The sequence below is a fragment of the Prinia subflava genome, chromosome 1 (assembly GCF_021018805.1).
Source record: "Prinia subflava isolate CZ2003 ecotype Zambia chromosome 1, Cam_Psub_1.2, whole genome shotgun sequence".
Lineage (NCBI taxonomy): Eukaryota > Metazoa > Chordata > Aves > Passeriformes > Cisticolidae > Prinia > Prinia subflava.
In genome coordinates, this window is record NC_086247.1 from 30,143,414 (window position 1) to 30,162,842 (window position 19,429).

Genomic DNA, 19,429 nt, shown 5'->3' on the forward strand with positions numbered 1-19,429 from the left:
CAAGGTGCCCTCTCTTCCCACAGCCCCAGCAGGGCCCTCTCGCACGGGCTTGGTGCGGGGGCATCGCCGGGGATGGCTGTGCTGGCTGGGGACAGCTCACTGCGATGTGGCCTGCCTGGCCACATTTGAAACATGCCATGGCACTGGTTAGGGTGCGGACGGCTGCTTGGATAGGTGTCAATTGCTCCTCCTTTACTACATGTTTAATCATGTCGGCCAGGCTGGCTCCGGCCGGCAAGGAGCGAAGAATGTCTTTAGTAACAGAGTTACATTGTTGCCGCAGGCAATCGGCTACTACCGGACCCTTCGCCTCTGAGGGCAGGGCAGATTGCTCTATGGCTGCTTGGAGGCGGTCCACAAACTGTGTGAAGCTCTCACTCTCGCCCTGTTTTATGGTGGCCCATGGGGGGGGCTTGGACACTACTCGAGAGGCAGCACGAATGGCCTCTCTGGCTGCCTGAGTGGTGGCTCTGACCTCCTCAGCCCGCATGCCTGTGGCTTGCTGCTGAGGGGTTATCAGGTCATCATGTTTACTTAATAACTTCGATAACTGGAATTGTGCAGTGGCTGCCCTTCTCCAGAGGACTGAGCTAGGAAGTTTGCACAATTGTCCTTCCATTCTTGTTTGAAAACTATCAATCCCGCCCCATCAAATATCATGCGTCCTATCTGCTTGATATCGAAAGGCAGTAAATCATAATTACCAAAAAGGCCATCCAGCAGAGTGGAAACCATGGCAGAATGCATCCCTTTCTCTGAAATCGCTTTTACAATTGTTTGTATGTCTTTGGGATTTACTGGCGTGTGTATTTTTTGTTGGTTGTCCCCTGTTCCAGTAACCCTCACTGGGAAGGCTTTCACTGTGGAAGCCAGTGTCCACTCAGCACAGGCTATTTTTATTTTTCCCCAGTCAGTGACCTGGGCTGGCTCATGTTGTAAACTCTTTTTGGAGTGGCTGAAAGCTTTATTAGGTTTCATTTTAAATCGTGTTGGTTCTGCTCTCTTTGTTTCTGAATCCCAATCACTGTCTGTCTGCTCTCCGGAGCTGCTGCCGCCGGTACTGTCTGACAAGGAGTCAGAGGCACACTGCCAGCTCACTTCTGGGTTTGAGTGTCGTTCAGTGCGGCTCCGGCCCCGCCCCTCCTCTCGGGGGTGGCTCCGCTCCCGCCCCCTGAGCTTGCCCTGCCTCCTGCGGGGCGAGGTCTCTCCCCTAAATGCTGGCAGTGCTGAACGCAGCTCCCGACGGGACACGTGCTCCTCGCGCCCCTCCCGCACGTGCGTGCCTGCGGGAAACCGCGGCCCCAAGGCGCGCACGCGCTCCTCGCCGCTGTCCCGTGCATGCGGGTCCGCGGAAAACCACGGCTCCGAACCACGCGGGCGCTCTCCGCGGCTTTCCCGCATGTGCACGTCCGCGGGGAACGGCGGCGCCTCCCCGAACGCGCCTTCCCCACCGCCTCCCGGCGCGCACGCGCCCGCGGAAGCCCACGGCGCCGGGCCGGGCGCGCTTTCCCCGCCGCTCTCCCGTGTGCACGTGCCCGCGGGGACTCGCGGCGCCGCTCCGAACATGCACCCCCTCCCCTCCTGCTGCGCGCACGCGCCAGCAGAAGCCCGCGGCTCTTGTCTGAGCACGCATTCCTCTCCCTCTTCCCCGGCTTTCCCCTGCGCATGCGCACTGGCGCACACCCACGGCTCCGGGCTCTCCCCACCACAAACGTTCAGACCCCGCCCCTCCCCGCTGCCGCCGGCGCCATTTTCAAACCCGTACGGTGGCGATGCCGGCCGCGTGCTCTCCTGAGCCACGTGCTCGGCGTCTCTGGCCTCCTCGGCCAGTCCTTGCCAGAAAAATCGCACGCGCTGCCGCGCCTCGGGTACCGAACCACCGATCGACGGCAAGGGGACTGAGGAGGGACCTCCGGATGCCCGGGAAGGCTCCGCGGGCGGGGGGAAGCCGACGGGCTCGGGGTGGGGGTCGGGGGGTTCCCTGAGGGCACCGGGGGCTTTGGACTCGGGCTCCGGGAGGGGGGAAGCGTGCTTGGCTCCCGCGGCTTCTCGCACTCGGATAAATCATTTTCAGACGCCGTTTGCGTGGTGGCCCCCACTCCCAGCTTAGGAGTGGCCAGCAAACACACACGGGCGGCACTCCAGGTCTCTTGTTCTTCCAGCGCTTTCCGTAAACTTTGCTTGACCCTCCCCCATGCTTTAAGGTGTTTCCCGCTCCCTGTGGATTCCGTATCTTCGGCCAGCGCGAGTGTACACCTCCCCCATACCTCCGAATGGAGGATTTCTACTGGGCGCTCTATCACCCCAAGCTCCAGTAATCTTGCCAAAGCAAGTTGTAAATCTCCGGGCTTGCACTCAATCCCCCACTGTCTGTGAATTACACTTACGACCTTCGCGATTGCCTCCATGAGTCTCGCTGGTCCGGGGACGTCTCCCCCACTGAGGGTCAGTTCCTTTGGCCTGCCCCGGCCGCTGCTCCTGTCCAGGCGAAAAATCCCGACTCCCGAGCGTTTTTCTTGTTCCCGGGCTTTCGGCACCAGAATGTTGCCTTCGATATGAGGCAATGGCGACCTGGTTTCAAAGAGTCAGCACGGCAGCTCGACGTCCTCGAGCTACTCGGGCCACTGACACGCTGACACCAATGTGGTGGACGGCAAATGGCGGTTTATTGTATTACACATGGGGTTAAATAGTCTAAAGGGTCTTCTACTATGTCAGTGGGAGGGCAAAGGATCTAAAGGTCAGTGGTTGGTGGGAAGCTAATGGGGCTAGGAGGGGCCACCACCGAAGGGATGGGGGGAGGGTCCTTATCTTCCCGTGACATCACGTGATCTTCCGAGCGCCTGTCCCTAGCTATCACCCACACAAACCTGCAAGACCTACACCAGAATCCTGTGCCTTTCTTCAAGTGCAGAAAGCAGATGCACATCCTCTCGGGAGTTCAAATTCTCCTGGTAAAATGATAAGAACACATCAAACACACGTAGAGCCAAATGCACTATATTCACTTTTCCAAGAAATACTCGGAGCATGACTGCATCTTAGTAGACTGTGAACACACTGACTGTCATTCAAGTAGTATCTGAGAGGGAAGACACAAAATCCTCATGTTGGAGGTCCCTGTGCTTATATCTCTCTTGACCCCACTCTGAGAATAAGGAAAAAATCTGCAATATTATATGGTCTGGATTTCACCACTAAGAATTCTGAGTTCTTAGGCCTAGTTATGCTACTGACTTTTGCTACTGTTGAACAACTAATCTGAGTGCCACGTGTAAACAGAGAAAAGAATGCTTGCTCATATTTGTGAAATACTTGTTACTGTGAATGTCAATAAATGTCATTGTGAAATGCTGTTAATGGTCTGACATAAACATATTATAAAAATATTATCATATTTCTTTCTTCCTACGTGGAGCAATCTTTCAAAATTGACAGTTGCACAAGCTGTTTCTTGGCCTTGTTTTATTCTTTTCATTTGCTCTCCATATATAGATTTTTTTCCTGACAGAAGGATCTGAAGGCACTTCTTGAAAACAACAGATTGTGAGTGAATTTAGATAATTTATTTTTTAATTTTGCATGGAACTATCACCTTTCGGAAAGATTTCATTTAACCATCCTGAAATTCAAAAATGTAATTGCTCTCTCATTATAAGTCTTAACCTCTCAGTGTCACATGGCACGATCAGAGAATTGTTGATTGACTTGGTATTATTTTTTAAGTTTTTGGAACTCTTTTCAATAGAAATAAACACCTGAAAGTAAGATTCAAGGGTAAATAATGTCTGTATCCAAGGTCAATTATCTCGGATGCAGTAGCCAGAATGGTGAGAACGTCTCTATTAGGCATAATTACAAAACAGTGAACTACCACAGGGAAGGATAGAGACAGAAAACTTGTTTGAGAAGCAGCAGTAGGCGTCATCTGTCTCCCATTTGGAAGGCTCTCATGAAGGGCTTTGGATAGTTTTCATTGAACCGTGGATACTGAATTAAGAAGGCCTTGAGCTCATGTCTCGAGGCAACTGAAGAGAGTTGAAATAAATTTTAGGTTTGAGAGTATAGTTCTCATCTACCATAGCAATTTATTTGAAGTAAGTACCTCCATTCCAAATTATACGCATTTTATTGTTGCAGAGGGCTAGGGACTATGAATGGAGAGAAAATAATTATCCTGCAGTCTATGTTCTTCTAAGTAATTTTTTTCATATCCCAATATTGAGTGCAATAATGAAGGCGAACTTTGTTGTGAGTTAAGTAGTTTCACAGTACAGACTGTACTGAATTGTTGCAGACATATGTGAGCCAACAGATGGGAAAAACCCCATATAGTGATGTATGACTGCACTGGATTTGTGAGGCTAGGTTTTGGAAGCAGGGAAGGTAATGGGGGGATGCCTGTTCTTCTGGGAGACGCTGTTACAAGATTCCACCTTGTCCAATAGAGCCACTGTCAGCTGATTCCAAAATGGAGTCACCATGGGCCAAGGTCATGAGTGATTGTGCCACTGTCTCTGGAATAAAACATTTAAGAAGGAAAGTGTTTAAGTGATTTAAGAGAGGAGTAAGATGTGTGAAAGAAGCAACTCTGCAGACAACAAAGTCAGTGAAGAAGAAGGGAAATGCGATGCTTCAGGTACCAGAACAGAGACCCTGCAGCCCATGACAGTCCATGTGAAGCAGACATTCGCCTGCAACCCATGAAGGACCTTGCACTGGAAGAGATGGATGCCCAAAGAAGGTTTTGACCCTTCTTTGACCCAAAGAAGACCATGCTGGAGCAGTCTGTTCCTGAAAGAGAGTGTCCCATGGGAGGGACCCTTTCTGGAGCCAGAGAAGAGAGTGAGGAGTCCTCCCCTGAGGAGGAAGGAGCAACAAAGATAATGTGTGATGAACTGACCACAACCCCCATTCCTTGTACCTATGTGCTGCAGAGGAAGAGGATGGACAGAATTCTGTAGTTAAATTAAGCCCAGGAAGAAGGGAGGGGCAGAGTGAAAGCACTTTTAAGATTTGGTTTATTTCTCATTATCCTACTCTGCTTTGATTGTCAGTAAATTCAAGTTGAGACTGTTTTACCCATGACTGTGTCTGGTGAGTGATCCTCCCTCCCTTTGTCACACAGCCCATCAGGGTTTTGTTGTATTCATTCTGCCTGTTCAGCTGAGGAGCAGAGTAAGAGAGTGTCTTTGGTACATGGCACATGGCATCCAGGCAGGATACCCAGCACAATACATAGGCTGTACAAGCTCCAAGCATGTAGGAAGACTGCTATCATACTTCAACCCATTATATTTGTGACTAAAAACAGTCAATTATTTCTTCTTTATCTTCTCCAAAGCAGGAAAAGGAAATAACATTTTTGTGCCTCATGAAAGAGCCTCAGAATTGGAAACTAAAAGGTATATTTTAAAACAGTGAGCACTATTTCATGTAAGGGTTGCTTCTGTAAAACAGTGATGTCCATAAAAATTGAAGTTTCTCTGCACTTTACAGGATCAATCATTGAAATTCTTTCCACAATCCAAATTGACAGCATTTTAGAACAATTGTTTTTCATTATGGGTACTTTAATTCCCCTGCTTCTAAATGAAATCATTTTTGTTTATATACGAAGTGTCAACAGATACTGTACATATTGAACTCATAAAAGTCTTGTGTAACATACAGCTAAGTAAAGAGAAGAAAAAAACCTGAGGCATATACCAAAATGCTAGTCAAAACTATTAAATTGCACTTTTAAGGGTCCCACTGCAGAGAAAAGCTTCCTGTTTACTCACTCGAAGTAGTGGCAGTTAACATGAATGTATTAAAAAAAGATAAGTGATAACACTTCTAATCCTCATTTCTGCTTTTTGTCTGTGACCAGAAGCTATTTTGTCATGAAAGCTCCAAGACTTCAGCAGTTTAAATTTTAAGAAATCTTTTTCCCTTCTGAGCTTTTAGAATATGCAACAGCTACCATAACTATGACGAGTTTTTCTATAGAAGTAATTTTTTTTTTTTTTAATTTTAGTCTTCAAGATCAGGCAAAATATAGGGTTTGTTTTGCATAAATTCTTTGAAAAAAACTTTGATTTTAATATTTTTTGAGTACTATTGATGTAAGATCAAACCTTCTTTAAATGGTTAGGGATGAAATACTGAAGTAATACAATACAGCAGTTTTGGGACAAGAACTGCATAAATCAGCTGAAGGCTCTTTAAAACACATAACTGGCTGGCAAAAGCAGCCCATTTCAAAACTGTCATAACACCAGCTTGTTTTTCAATTCTATAACTCAGAATGCCTGGATTTCAATAACTTTTTTTTCTTTTCCTTGAGGGTGCAAGGCAAATATTGTAATGGAAACCACTATACATTTTGAGTGTGCCTGAGTATAGCCATTGTGTACAGACCAGATCATCCTTGTCTCTTTTCTATAGGCAGTACGTATGTACAGCCATTTAATATTTATTTCCCCTGGCAGTTAGAATGCACAAAGTAGCCACAAAACATAAAGCTCTTATCTCAGGTTCTTGAAATCTATGGCCTGATCCTGCCATGAGTTTAGGAGGAAGGGGTTCCTGCGGAGCGCCATTGGTTCCTGCCTGCCTGTGCAGATCTCACTGCAGGGTCACAGGTTAAGTGAAAGCTGTGCAAGCTGTGGTATTTAGGGCCCATTCACAAACATCTTAAGGTGCATAAAAACTGTGCTTTTTAGACATGAATAGAGTGGGTTTCAGGAAAGTGTATAATTTGTGAGTACTATAGCTACAATCTAGTGTCTACGCCACTGGATTTCCTCAATGCTACCAGGCCTGGTCCCACATACCCAGGATATGCCTTTTAAATTAATTGGAAGGTTAAACTCATGCATAATAATTGGTGAAAGTGTATTTTACTGATTACTGAGGATTTTTTTGAAAATGGTGGTTGCCTTTGGATCCATCATGACAACCAGCTGAAATAAGGCCAAACATTTCTGCAGTGTCACCATGGACAACTAGAGTTGGAATAGGCATATGCATTAATGTTGTGTGCTCACCAAAATAAAATTTGAGGATGCCTCAGTAATATGGTTATCCACACAGTCTCAAAAAACTCTGTATGATGTTAATGTATATTCTATGTGTCTTAGGTTGCAATGCAAGATGTAACCAAAAGTATGTATTCTATTACCATCTGTTAAAACCAGGTGGGGCAGTGCTCTTTATTTCTTCCATGACCCATCCCTCATAGCTCCTGGGGGGAGACTCCTGTTATGGGCCAGCTGTTAAAACCAGATGTGGCAGTGTTCTTTATCTGTCTTTATCTCTTCCACAACCCATCCTCCCTCAAGGGTGATATCTGCTGTTAATGGGCCATTAAGGCTCACTGCACAACTGATAAAATTACATCATCTCCATGTGAGATGCTCCACCCAGTGGGAGGAGCCAAGCATTCCTAGCTGGATAAAAACTGAGCTTCAGAAAAGCAGGATGGGCTGTTTCCACTGAATTCCCAGAGGGAGACCGGACCCATCTCACCGCCACTGGACCTTCAGAGGAAAACTACACCCTTCTACAGGATCATCTCTGCTCCAACAGAACCACATCTGTCACTCCAGGAGGACTGCAGCCATGATTTAACTGGACTGTTACTGACACCCTGACTGACAAGGTGTCAGGTTGTATTCTGACTTTGTCAGTGTTTTTATTTTGTACTACTGCATTTTTAGTTTAATTTCCTTAGTAAAGGACTGTTATTCCTATTCCCATATCTTTTTCTGAGAACCCGTTAATTTCAAAATGATAATTTGAAGGGAGGGGGTTTACATTTTCCATTTCAAGGGAGACTCCTGCCTTCCTTGGCAGGAACCTGTCTTTCCAAACCAATACACTATGACACTCTAATGCACTGTGTTAGATTAACAAAAGGAGGAACTCAATGGTCAAAGAAAACCAAATATCATGACATCAGAAAAATTTCAAAACAAAATGCTTTTTATTTACAATTAATGAATATCATGAATGTTAGCATTCTTAGGGAAGATGTGTCAAGCATGAGCTATTTACAAAATCAATTTTATGAAAAAATATATTCTTCATAAATCTAGAATAAAAATTTTTGCAACTACAACTCACTATAAATTTTTGAACAATATATAAATATTGAGAAAATTATGAATCAGTCATGAAAAATTCAGAAAAGGAAAGAAGATATTTGTCAGCTAAATTATTCATAGTAAATATTTTGGCTGTTCCACTGTTTATTTAATTAGTAATTTCATCAGCAAGTTTAGCACCTGTAGGATTCCTTCCAGGAGCAGAAGTGGCAGCAGAGGCAGCAGGGCTTGGGGAGAAAAGAGTTCCTGCATTTTGCTATGGATCTGACCACCTGAGTTTGCATCCAACTGCAGGGTCCTGCTGAAAACCCCATCCAGTTCTGCAGCAGTGCTCCATCATCTCCCTAAAGACACAAGTTCCGTGGATGAAGTGCTGGTTTTTTGCAAGCCAATGAGTAGAGGTCCTGACAGGGCCTATTGAGACCAAAAAGTGATCAGTGGAAGATATAATGAGGACAAACTAGTTCATATCAAATGGAAAAAAATACCCCCAAAATCTGAAGAACTGAGACATTCTTTTAATTAGCATAGTACTAAAATGACAAAATTTGCAAGCTAATCTCTCCTGATGACCTTATCTCTCTGAGCTGACTGACTACATTTTTTTTTTTAGTTCTGACATGGTAAACATATTTACCCTATAAAAATCTATTTATATGTCTTCTATAGATGTCAAATATTCTCCTGCTACATTGATGCAACTTGCATTACAATTATTGCAATGGGAATTGTAGTGATATTGCATGAGAGTTGGCTCAAGCTGATTACTTATTATATTTTCAGTGAAGAGAAACCTGGTCTTCAAGTTCTAATTATTCTGGCAAAAATTGTCACTGACACAGTGCCCAGGAATCCAGTTAAGTTACATCAGAGATTAATTTTTCTCATTATAATTTTGTAATTGTAAAAAGAAGAACAATAAACTTTATTTAAATTTTACAGTAGTTCCCCTTTAAAAGGTCAGTTTACTATTTAATTTGAAATTGGATAAAATTTTGCATGTGTGTGTGGGTGACAAAGTAATGTTTAAACAATCAGACCTGACAGATGCTGATAGATACTGTCTAATATCCCCGCATGCAGATTGCATTGTGAGTCACGAGGCTCAAGGTCATGCATTTACAACCACCCAGAAGGCTTTCTTCTCCACTTGATGCACAAATTTAAGTTCCATTAAAGCTAATGTAAGATACAGATGCTTACTGGAAGGAGAATAGACCAATCTTCCAAAATGCTATATAATCGGTAATGATGTGATTCATAACCATCATTCCTATACTTGGTAAATTATTTTCCAGTGATTAAATAAAACAATCATGCAACAATAAACCTGTTATCTTATCACATCTAAAAAAAAAAAACCCTCTTGGGGATATGATAGTAGAACCAGCCGTATAAATGAGGAAAGGATCGTCTAGCTAGCGTCTGTCTTCTAAACATCAATAATACTTTCTTAATTTTTTCAAACTCTATGAAAACTCTGACTTTCCAGGAAAGAATTTAGTCTAAAGGCCCCCAGTATTTTTATTAATGTTGCCATAGTAATATCACATGAAAGGTTCAGTTCAGGTATAGGATTTTGTGTCCCTTAAGTACATCAAGAGCACCACAGCTTATAGGACACTACAGGCTTCTTTCTCTTCACACCCCAGAGACATCAGCTGCTGAAGTTCCCTTTGGTATTCTATGAAAAACTTTATTATGGTTTCCTTCCTTCCTTCCTTCCTTCCTTCCTTCCTTCCTTCCTTCCTTCCTTTCTTCCTTCCTTCCTTCCTTCCTTGTAGTACAGGACCTACCACATTAATACCCAACTTGGTCTTTTCTCAGAAGGAAAAGGAGCAAAACACTGGAAATCTTTGTGCATATGGAAAAGTTCATCTCAGTACATGACCACTCTGCCTAGACCTTACACATTCCAATTGGACAGCTCTTCAGATCCTTTCTTAGGGTACACTGTAAAGTCCTGAGAACTGCTCCCATGCAGAAGGATTGACAGATTGGCAGATGACTTGTTGAAATTTCCTGAGTCACCAACTGAGAAGTACTAGGGAAAGCACATGACCTGATCTAACCACTGGTTTAAAGAAAGCCTATGTGTGTTCCTGTCCCTGGGATATTTTTTTTTCCTCTGATTGTTCACTGAAGATTTTATTAGAGAAAGTTGAGTCTTGAAATCACATTTTGATTCCAACCTTGGGGAAATGGGTTTGGGTAGGATGTGTGGTATATTTATAAAAATCACAGTCATATGTTTGCAGAAATATTAATGTGATTTTGGAGTTGGTTTCTGACTGTCTCCATGTCTGTAACTGATTCTAGCTTAGAGTTACCACAGATCTTGAAAGACATTTGGTAGGGGCAGAAACATGATTTTTTGAGAATCCCAGGCTCATTTTATGGCAAAAACCCATGTATGCCATACCTAGTAGGTCAGCTCTCTGGATCATTCAATCTTTTTCTCCCTACCCAAGGTGGATTTTGGCTGCCTGTCCCTTTTGACTTTGCTTGTCGGCTTATATCAACATTTCTATCTCTTTTCTACAAAGGGAAAAAAGGTACTCCATGAAAGAAGAGTTTCTCTTTACATTTCAAGAGGGCCCCTTCAACTTAGTCTTTAAGGAATTGAAAGATCAACTCTTCCTCTAATCACAGAACACACATCAGAGTAATCAGCATGCTGGGAAAGGAAAGGCAGAAAAATTATGGGACAATTTAATGGTGATTTATTGAAAATTGGTAACTGGCAGCATCACTTTATGGAGGAATCTCTGAATCAGCTCTACATTTTATGCCTACTGTGGTTATGAAAGAAGAAAATAAATGGAATCTGATCCCTAACTGAAATGGAAACCTCTTGTTACTCACTGCCTTTGGGACACTGGCCTTTCCCACAGCAAAACCTGCTATTTTCCTGAAACATACCCCCAGTTTTTAAAGAAGTGCATGGTATTTACAGGAAATCAGGACAGAATGGAGGATTTGTAGTAACCACTGCTTTGTATCTTCAATTTGTGTACCCGTTTAGTGTTTACAACTGAGGTGTCCTGGTCTGCAACAAATGCTCACAGAGACACTGTGCAGATATTTCTTGTGTGGCTTGGCCAGTACACCTCAATCTTGACCCACAACAGCTCCATTATTTTAGTTCCAAAACTCTTTTTAGCAGAAATTGGTGATCATGGGAAATAATGCTATCATTTCTCCATGTGCTCAAATGGGGACTAGAATGAAACCAACAAACTCATTTTCACTTGGGACCCAGCTGAGTAAACTCTAGCCATGAGGGACAGAATATGCACCGTTCCTAAGAAAAACAAAATTGGGATAAGAAAGTCCTACAGTTAAAGAACACCTATGCATTAGTGCTAATAATTCTCATCTAAAATGGCCTATTCAATATAAAATACATATTAACAACACCACTGAAGACCTGAGCATATTGATAATGATGAGTAGGGTCAGGAGAAATGAGAAAACGAAGTATAATGAAGAGATTACAATCAAAAAGGGTATTAAAGGAAACCTTGCTTAATGAGGCTATTGGTATCAAACTACATTATTCATAGAGACTTCTGATTAGAGACAAATGTCAAATGTAACATACATTTCTGGGTGGCAAGTCTTCATTTGCATTTCAAATAAACACTGTTGGCTCCTGGTTTTAGTGCAGAAAATGGTACATTTAGTTTTGATGAAGTTTTTCTGTACTGACAAAACACCTTTAAATCAATATTTCAAAAGATGAAGTAGGGCTTTTGAACACAAAAAGTCATTTAGACTTGGGAATCTTAAAAAATCCCATGCATTTAATGCTCACCAGTATTTCTCTGAACAGGACCAATAAGATGTATACAAGCCAGTACCAGTTTCTCCAGGCTCCAATTTTCTTACTCCCTTTCTTCCTTCTGTTTGTCTGTATTCCAAACAAAAGTGCCTTCATCCTTAAAACACTATGGCTCTACCACTTGAGGGCAGTGGATGGCTTTCTGTGCTGAATTAGAATAGGCATTTTTTTTTTTTTATTTCAATATATATATACTTTTCTTTTTAATCTGGACATCAGTTCTCTTTTTTCCTCCAGTATTTCCCAAATCCTCCACCTCTTTTTTGTGTACTTTTTTAAAATTCTGCAGTATTTCAGTTTACCTGCTTCACATAATGGATATTTCCCTTCATTTAGGATGTTCCTTTCAAGGTGCACTTCTTAATCTCAATGTACCAACAAAGAAAGCACCAAAAGAGAAGTAAGTCAGATTGGGTTTTCAAGAGTTGTTTAATAGAACAAGTTGTTTTAAGCTATATTTTAGCAGCTTGTGATACAACTTCACAGAGATAACTTTGATGTTTTCGTAAGTATGTCAGCAGAAATCTGTGCAATTTGTCGAAAATTATTCTTAGAACACCTCAGCCTATACAGTAAACAAAACCAGCATAAATCCTCCTTTTTGCAATGAATACTTAAACATGTCATCAGCACTATCATATTTTGATTTAAATAAAAGCTTTGTGAAGAAGAGTTATATTAATTAGAGCTGTTGTTTTAATTGAGCAGTGCGTGTGTGATGTAATTTATTCAAGTTCTGATGAACTGCATGTCTTAAATGTTTGGCAACACTTTGTCAAAAGTGATATAATTACTGTTATTGTCTTTAGTACTCATTGTTGGAACATGAATAAAACAGAATTGTTTTGGTATTCATGTGGGTCAGAAATACTGCAATACTACAGGTATCCTACTGTAATTTTCCAAAACATTAATTAGTGTTATTATACAAATATGAACAAATAAGTTACATAAGGAAACAGAATAGCCATGAATTTAACTTCCTGATTAAAGAAATTTCACTTTTGCTGCTTAAGAGTGGCTGCACTTGTGTAAGGAATATATCAAACATCTGCATTTTTCAGTAAGTCAAATGGAAAATTTTATTCTATTTACAGTTTGTACTGTAAGCACATGTTGAGGAAGACATCTGGTTCAGGTAGATCAGTTTACAAGGTGCAGATTGAGATGCAGAATGAGGTCTGGGTAGGATACCCAGATAAGAGGCAGTGAACTGATAACCTTTTGGTTAACAACAGGCAGGAAGACCTGTGATGCCAGCTGGGGGATGGACACTGGGAGACACAGCAGGAGTGGAGGGCTCAGGAGGAAGAGCAGTGTTTGCACAGACTGTAAGGGTATAAGATCCCAGGAGATCCTTTGTTGGGGGTCCTTGGATGCACCAGCTAAAACTTTCTGTCTTACTGTACCATGAATAAATTGCTTTTATGGAACTTAGCCATCTGAGACTTGCCATGGGAAACCTGGGGTTGAACAAGTAAGGAGGCCTGGTCTGACTGCATGAGAGCAGGGTGTGTAGGGTGTCGAGCAGGGTGTGTAGGGTGTCAAGCAGGGCAGCTGTCCAACTCACTGGAGCTGACCACTGTGAAAGTCCCTGGCCCTGGGAGGGTGACTGCCAGAGAGTCATGTGGATGGGCAGACAGAGACATTTCCTTAATACACAAATTGTTAAATTACACCACACATTGTGCCAAAAGTCAGCTTGCTAGGCGCGGGGTTGCATGGTTCATTATGGCATTGGCTTTCTCCAGGCGGCCAGAGTTCAGCTGAGCTTATCCTGATCTTTCTTCCTACCTTTTAATGGATGTCTACTTAGAAGGTTGCAGAAAGGTGAAGATCTGCTCTGAGCACAGCAGATAAGGGATTAAAATGTAATTTTGCCTCTTGCAACTGGTCAGCACCATGCCAGGATGGAGGCTCATTACCTGTCTGGGTTTTCTTTCCTTTAAAGAAATTTGTATAAACCAAGAAATAGTTCTAACAGGAGGGATTCAAACTTTTCCCATCACACAAAAGGAGCTGGATACTCATGGTCCATGTCTAAAATGAGTATTTTCACAATTATCAAATGATTTCAACAACTCCGGTTTTTTGAAGTCCTCATTGAAACCTGAGAGTGATATTTAATTTTCAGTAATGGGAGTTCAGTTTGACAGGCATTCCTCTAACATTTTTGCATCATGAACCTTGAATGAGACATACAAAATAAATGGCCTTTTTTGAAACAGTGGTGCATATAGGAATTTACTTGGGAATTTAAGAACTTTGAAGTTTCATTAAAAGAATTTTTTCACTATGTTCTAAAGAAGGGGGAAAAGAGCATAGATTTTTTTAAAAAAAAAAGAGGTCGAGAGAGACTCATCTTTAAATGACATTTTTATGCTTATAGCTATTTTAATATCTGTAAATGAAGAATTATCCCTCATTTGATGTTTTTAAGACCATGATTATGAGTAAAACCGTCAAATGTAGAAATATCTTAAAGTGATGTTTTTAACAACCACACTGTTCTGAGAAAAATGTCAGATGAACCAGTTTGTACATGGCTGGTTTTAAGTGTATAACTATAACTTTAAGTGTTAGATTACTTCAGTATTGGTGTTTTTCAGATGTGCTTGTAAAGACATTTTAGTATAATCCTTCCTTTAATACTTTTATGATCACTCTGACATTTACAAAGTGTAAGTGAGGAATTTTTCTTCATCTGATGTCTGAAAGCATGGACTTATATGTAAAAATACTTTCAGCGCTGTATTGTGTAGAAATGTATGTACCGATAAACACATACCTATACATACCTAAATTAAGTCAGCCAAACAGAAGGCTGGCAGGCATTTTTACCTGATCAAACTTCAAGCTTTCTGCAGAGGAACTCTTTTCTCCCAGTTCTGACACATTTACAATTTACATCATTTGTGCAACTGTCACTTCCTGACTGGGAAGCCTTTACTGCTGCTGATGGTGTTTGCTTAGTCCTGAGCTGACACACATTTCACAGTGCTGTAGCTGGGCTTCTGTCCTTACCAGCACACCTCCTCTACCTGCCTGTCACTCCTGCACTTGGCCAGGCACATGGGCACACGCATGGAAAGTCCTTCTTTGCCCAGAGAAAAAGCTGTAGCACAGGACCCCTCAAACACAGGACTCCCTCAAACAAAGCATTGCTGGACCTGTAATGGACACGGAACAGAGGGGGAAGGCAGGAAGAACAGAAAAACAAAACATTCTACAGAACCCTCAATCAAAAATCATGTTGCAGTGAACAAGTAAAAAGCTTCAGATTGAAAAGAGGGCAAAGTTTCTCTGAGTTTTCACATTTTTGAGTGCTTGATCTCTGTACCACAGGGTCTTTTAGCATTGTTTATCTTGAAATGTGCCTCTGTGCACAAGTAAGCACGTGTGTGCATATGTGGATGTATATGAGTATAAAGGTACTTATTTTTGGAAATCTCATATTTTCATACCTTTCTGGAACAATTGTGTATCTTCCTCAAAAAAAATGGGAATGAGCCAGCTCATTTTGGTTGTTTGGGTTTTTTTTTTTGATTTAATATTCTTCTTCAACAAGCTTCTGCACATTTCAGGAAATTCTTTTTATTCAGAGAATAACAAAAACATTCTGTGGATACTTTAAAGATGCAATGCAAGCTTTCTTCATATGAATCACTGAACAATGTTAAGTTTTGCTCTTCAATTTTTTCTGAAAAATCTCCTTATTTAGAAGTCAACTTTTAGACAGCTTTTGCCTTTTTTTTCCTGCTATGTCTTTAAGCATTGACCTCACTTTGGCTCTTTTTCTCACAGATTCTGCCATGAGATGGGCCCTTTATAAATTAATAAAGTAATAAAATGAATAAAGCTTGATGTAACATTTCTCAATGATTGCTGTAATGTTAAAAACATCAAATGAAGTATTAACTTCATTTGATGTTTTTATAGCTAGATATACTGAAAAAACATCAAATAAGGATATCCTGAATTTCACTTTTTCACTTGGGACAAGAATGTTTTATGTATACTGTCTGTCAGAAGACTGCAATGGAAACTTTGTATCACAGACGTGTTATCCCTCTGCATCATTTTCCATTCTTTTTTGCCTTCTATTACATTTTACTTTAACTTCTGCATACTTTCTCTTTGTGACCCAGCCTATTTTCATTCCATCATTATTAAAAATAAAAAGCATTACAGTGAGCCTGTGTGTTCTTCATACTCATTTTAACATTCTTGAAGCTCTTGCAAGACTGGATCTTTTCAGGACAACTAATGAATCAACTGGATCTTTTCAGGACCCTGTGACTTTATCCCACCATTTGAAAATATTCCTACAGGCTTATAAAAGTCAACAAAACAGCAAAGGCCCACTTCCCAGCCTGTAATCCCCCCCAGTGTTAAAAGGCCAGTATATTTCCTGGCATCACTTTGGCCTGGGCCACTGAGAGCTCTCTGACAGTGTTTCAGCATGGTTCAGTTGCTTTCATGGTCTAGAAGCTATTCTTGATAGGGAGATGTGAAACTGGGGGGAAATAGGACAGTTTAATTCTCTGGATAGATTTTGTTTAGGAGTTCTAAATGGTTCTCAGACCCACTGGAAAATCTTTGCCATCTTCATTATTATTAAGGAAATAGTCACTGGATTTTCTCTAGACAGAACAGCAACTTTTTTTTTCACAGAACCACTGGCTAAATTTCTTTGATATAAAATGCTGATCTTTCTTCAGGCTTTGTCATAGCTTCCAGTAGTTGTTGGAATAAACATATCCACATCTATTACAGTAAGTCAAACCATTTTTGAAGCACCTTAAGTAATATCATAAAAATATTTAAAATATTTTTCACAGCTGCAACATGAAATACTTAAATACTTAAGAATACTTAAAATTTCAAATGCTGAGGTTTTTAGTGAAAAAGCAGAAATACTAAAGGTTAGGTTATTTTTAAAGAAAAATAGCTTTTGCTTCCTTTTCTCATAAATGTCCTAATTTTCCTGCAGAATGTTAAGACAATCAGATTAATAACTTCTACTTTCCAAATTTTTTTGATGAAAAAGAAATTGTTTCCAGTGAATAATTTTTCTTTGTCATCTCAAACTCCATGGGGTGGAGTGGAGGGAGTAGATTACTGTCTTACTTATCTTTAAAAGTTGCTCTCTTTCACATTAAAATTATACTACAGTCACTAAGGGTTCTGACTTATATTTCATATTTAGCAGCCAAATCTTACAGGATATTCAAATAGATCTCCATCTTATCAGTTGTTCAATTTACAAGCCTGTTTTTAAGGTCAGCTTAAAATGCTGATAGGAAACAGTTTTTTGAGAAATGAGCATACTGTCTACATGAATTCAGACTATCTACATATATTCAGACTGTCTACATGAATTCAGACTATCTACATGTATTCAGACTGTCTACATGTATTTTGCTACATTAGAGTGGAAAGAAGAGAGCTCCAGCTCATCAGGGGAACTGGAGGAACAGGTACTGATTTCTTCACTCATAACTACTGGCAGGATTTAAGGAAAAGGCATGAATCTGAGACAGGGGAAGTTTAAGTTCAGTATCAGGAAATTGTTTTTCATCCACAGGGTCTTTGAGCACTGGGACAGGCTCACTGGGGAAGTGGTCACAGGACCCAGCCAGACAAAGCTCAAATAAGCATTTGGACAATGCTCTCAGGAGCATGATGTGATTCCTAGGGTGCACTGCACAGGGCCAGGAATTGGTCTTGATTATCCTAGTGAGTCACTTCCAACTCAGCTTATTCTTGGATTCTGTGATTCTATGGTAAGTGCTGGATCAGTGTTTGCCTGCACATATAAATTCTAAATGCTTCTCCTTGGCAGAACCATGGCCCATGTGAAATTGCAATGTCTGAATTAATTAATACCAGAGTACAATTTGTGTGGATAATGTGCACAAGAGTCCATATCCAATACACAATGTGGCTGTAACAGGTTATGCTTCCTTCACTTTCTCCAATACTATCCTGCAGGCTCTGAACAATTCAGAACTCCAGAAGTCACACTCTTAGTGACAAAGCATAAAGGATTGGTTTCTTCATGCTCCAAACCACCACTCTGATGTCTTGAAATGCAATCTCCATGATTACTGAAACATTGGAAGCACACACATAAACATGCACAATCCCCACAATGAATGAAAGATTAGTTTGATTGTAGAACTACAAGAACCTAGAAAGAAGTTCAGAGAAAGACCTACAGTCAAATACTTTGATGTGGACCTATCAGATTGTAGCATTAATCTCCTAGCTAGAAACTGACAATTGACAAAACAAGACCAACAGATGTCATGGCTCTAGACTTCTGCAAGGCCTTCAGGGTTCAACATCCTTATCTTCAAATCTGAGAGCCATGGATTTCATGGATGGACTATCTAGTGGATAGAAATTAGCTGGATGGACATAGATAAAGGGCTGTGGTCAAACGATCTATGTCTAGGTGGAGGTCTGTGATGAGTGATGTCCCTCAGGACTCTGTCTTGAGACCAGTGCTCATCAATATCTTCATCAATGAGCCACACAGTCAAGAGCAGCCTCAGCAAGTTTGCAGATGATACAAGGCTAAGGAGTACAAGGCTAAGACAAAGAGACAAGATGCCATGCAGAGGGATCTAGACAAACTTGAGAAGTGGCCCTCATTAACCTTATGAAGTTCAGCAAGTCCAAGTGCAAGGTGCTGCACCTGGGTCAGAGCAATCTCAGATATGAGTAGAGCTTGGGAGAACTTATTGACGGTGTCCTGTCCAGAAAGACTTGGGGGTTCTTGTGAATGAAAAACTGGACATGAGCCACCATGAGCTCACAGCTCAGAAGGCCAAAATGCATTCTGAACTGCATGAAAACAAGAGAGTCCAGCAGGTCGAGGGAGAGAGTCCTGTCTCTCTACCCTGCCCTTGTGAGAATCCCCATGGAGTACTGCATGCAGCCCGGGTTTTCTCAGCACAAGAAAGACATGAACCTGTTGGAGGATGTCCAGAGAAATGCCATAAAGATGATCAGAGGGCATATATTTTATGATGATAGATTGAAAGTACTGGGTTTGTTCAGCATGGTAAAGAGAAGGCTTTGGGGAGACCTCATTGTGGCCTTACAGTACTTGTAGAGGACTAATAATAATTGAGGGGGTGGGGCATTTTATACAGGCAGATAGTGACAGGACAAGGGACAATTGATTTAAACTGAAAGAAGGCAAATTTAGATTAGATGATAGTAAGAAATTCGTTACTCAGAGAGTGGTGAAGCACTAGAACAGGTTGTGCAGAGAGGCTGCAGAATCCCCATCCCTTGAAATGCTCAAGGCCAGGCTGGGTGGAGCTCTGAACTGCCTAGTCTAGTGAAAGGTGTCCCTGCCCATTGAAGGGAAATTAAAACTAGAACATCTTTAAGGTTCCTTCCAAATCAAAGCATTCTTTTTTCTATGATTCTGTAACTAACATTTGTCCCTCATATTTTGATGCATAAATATAACCATATC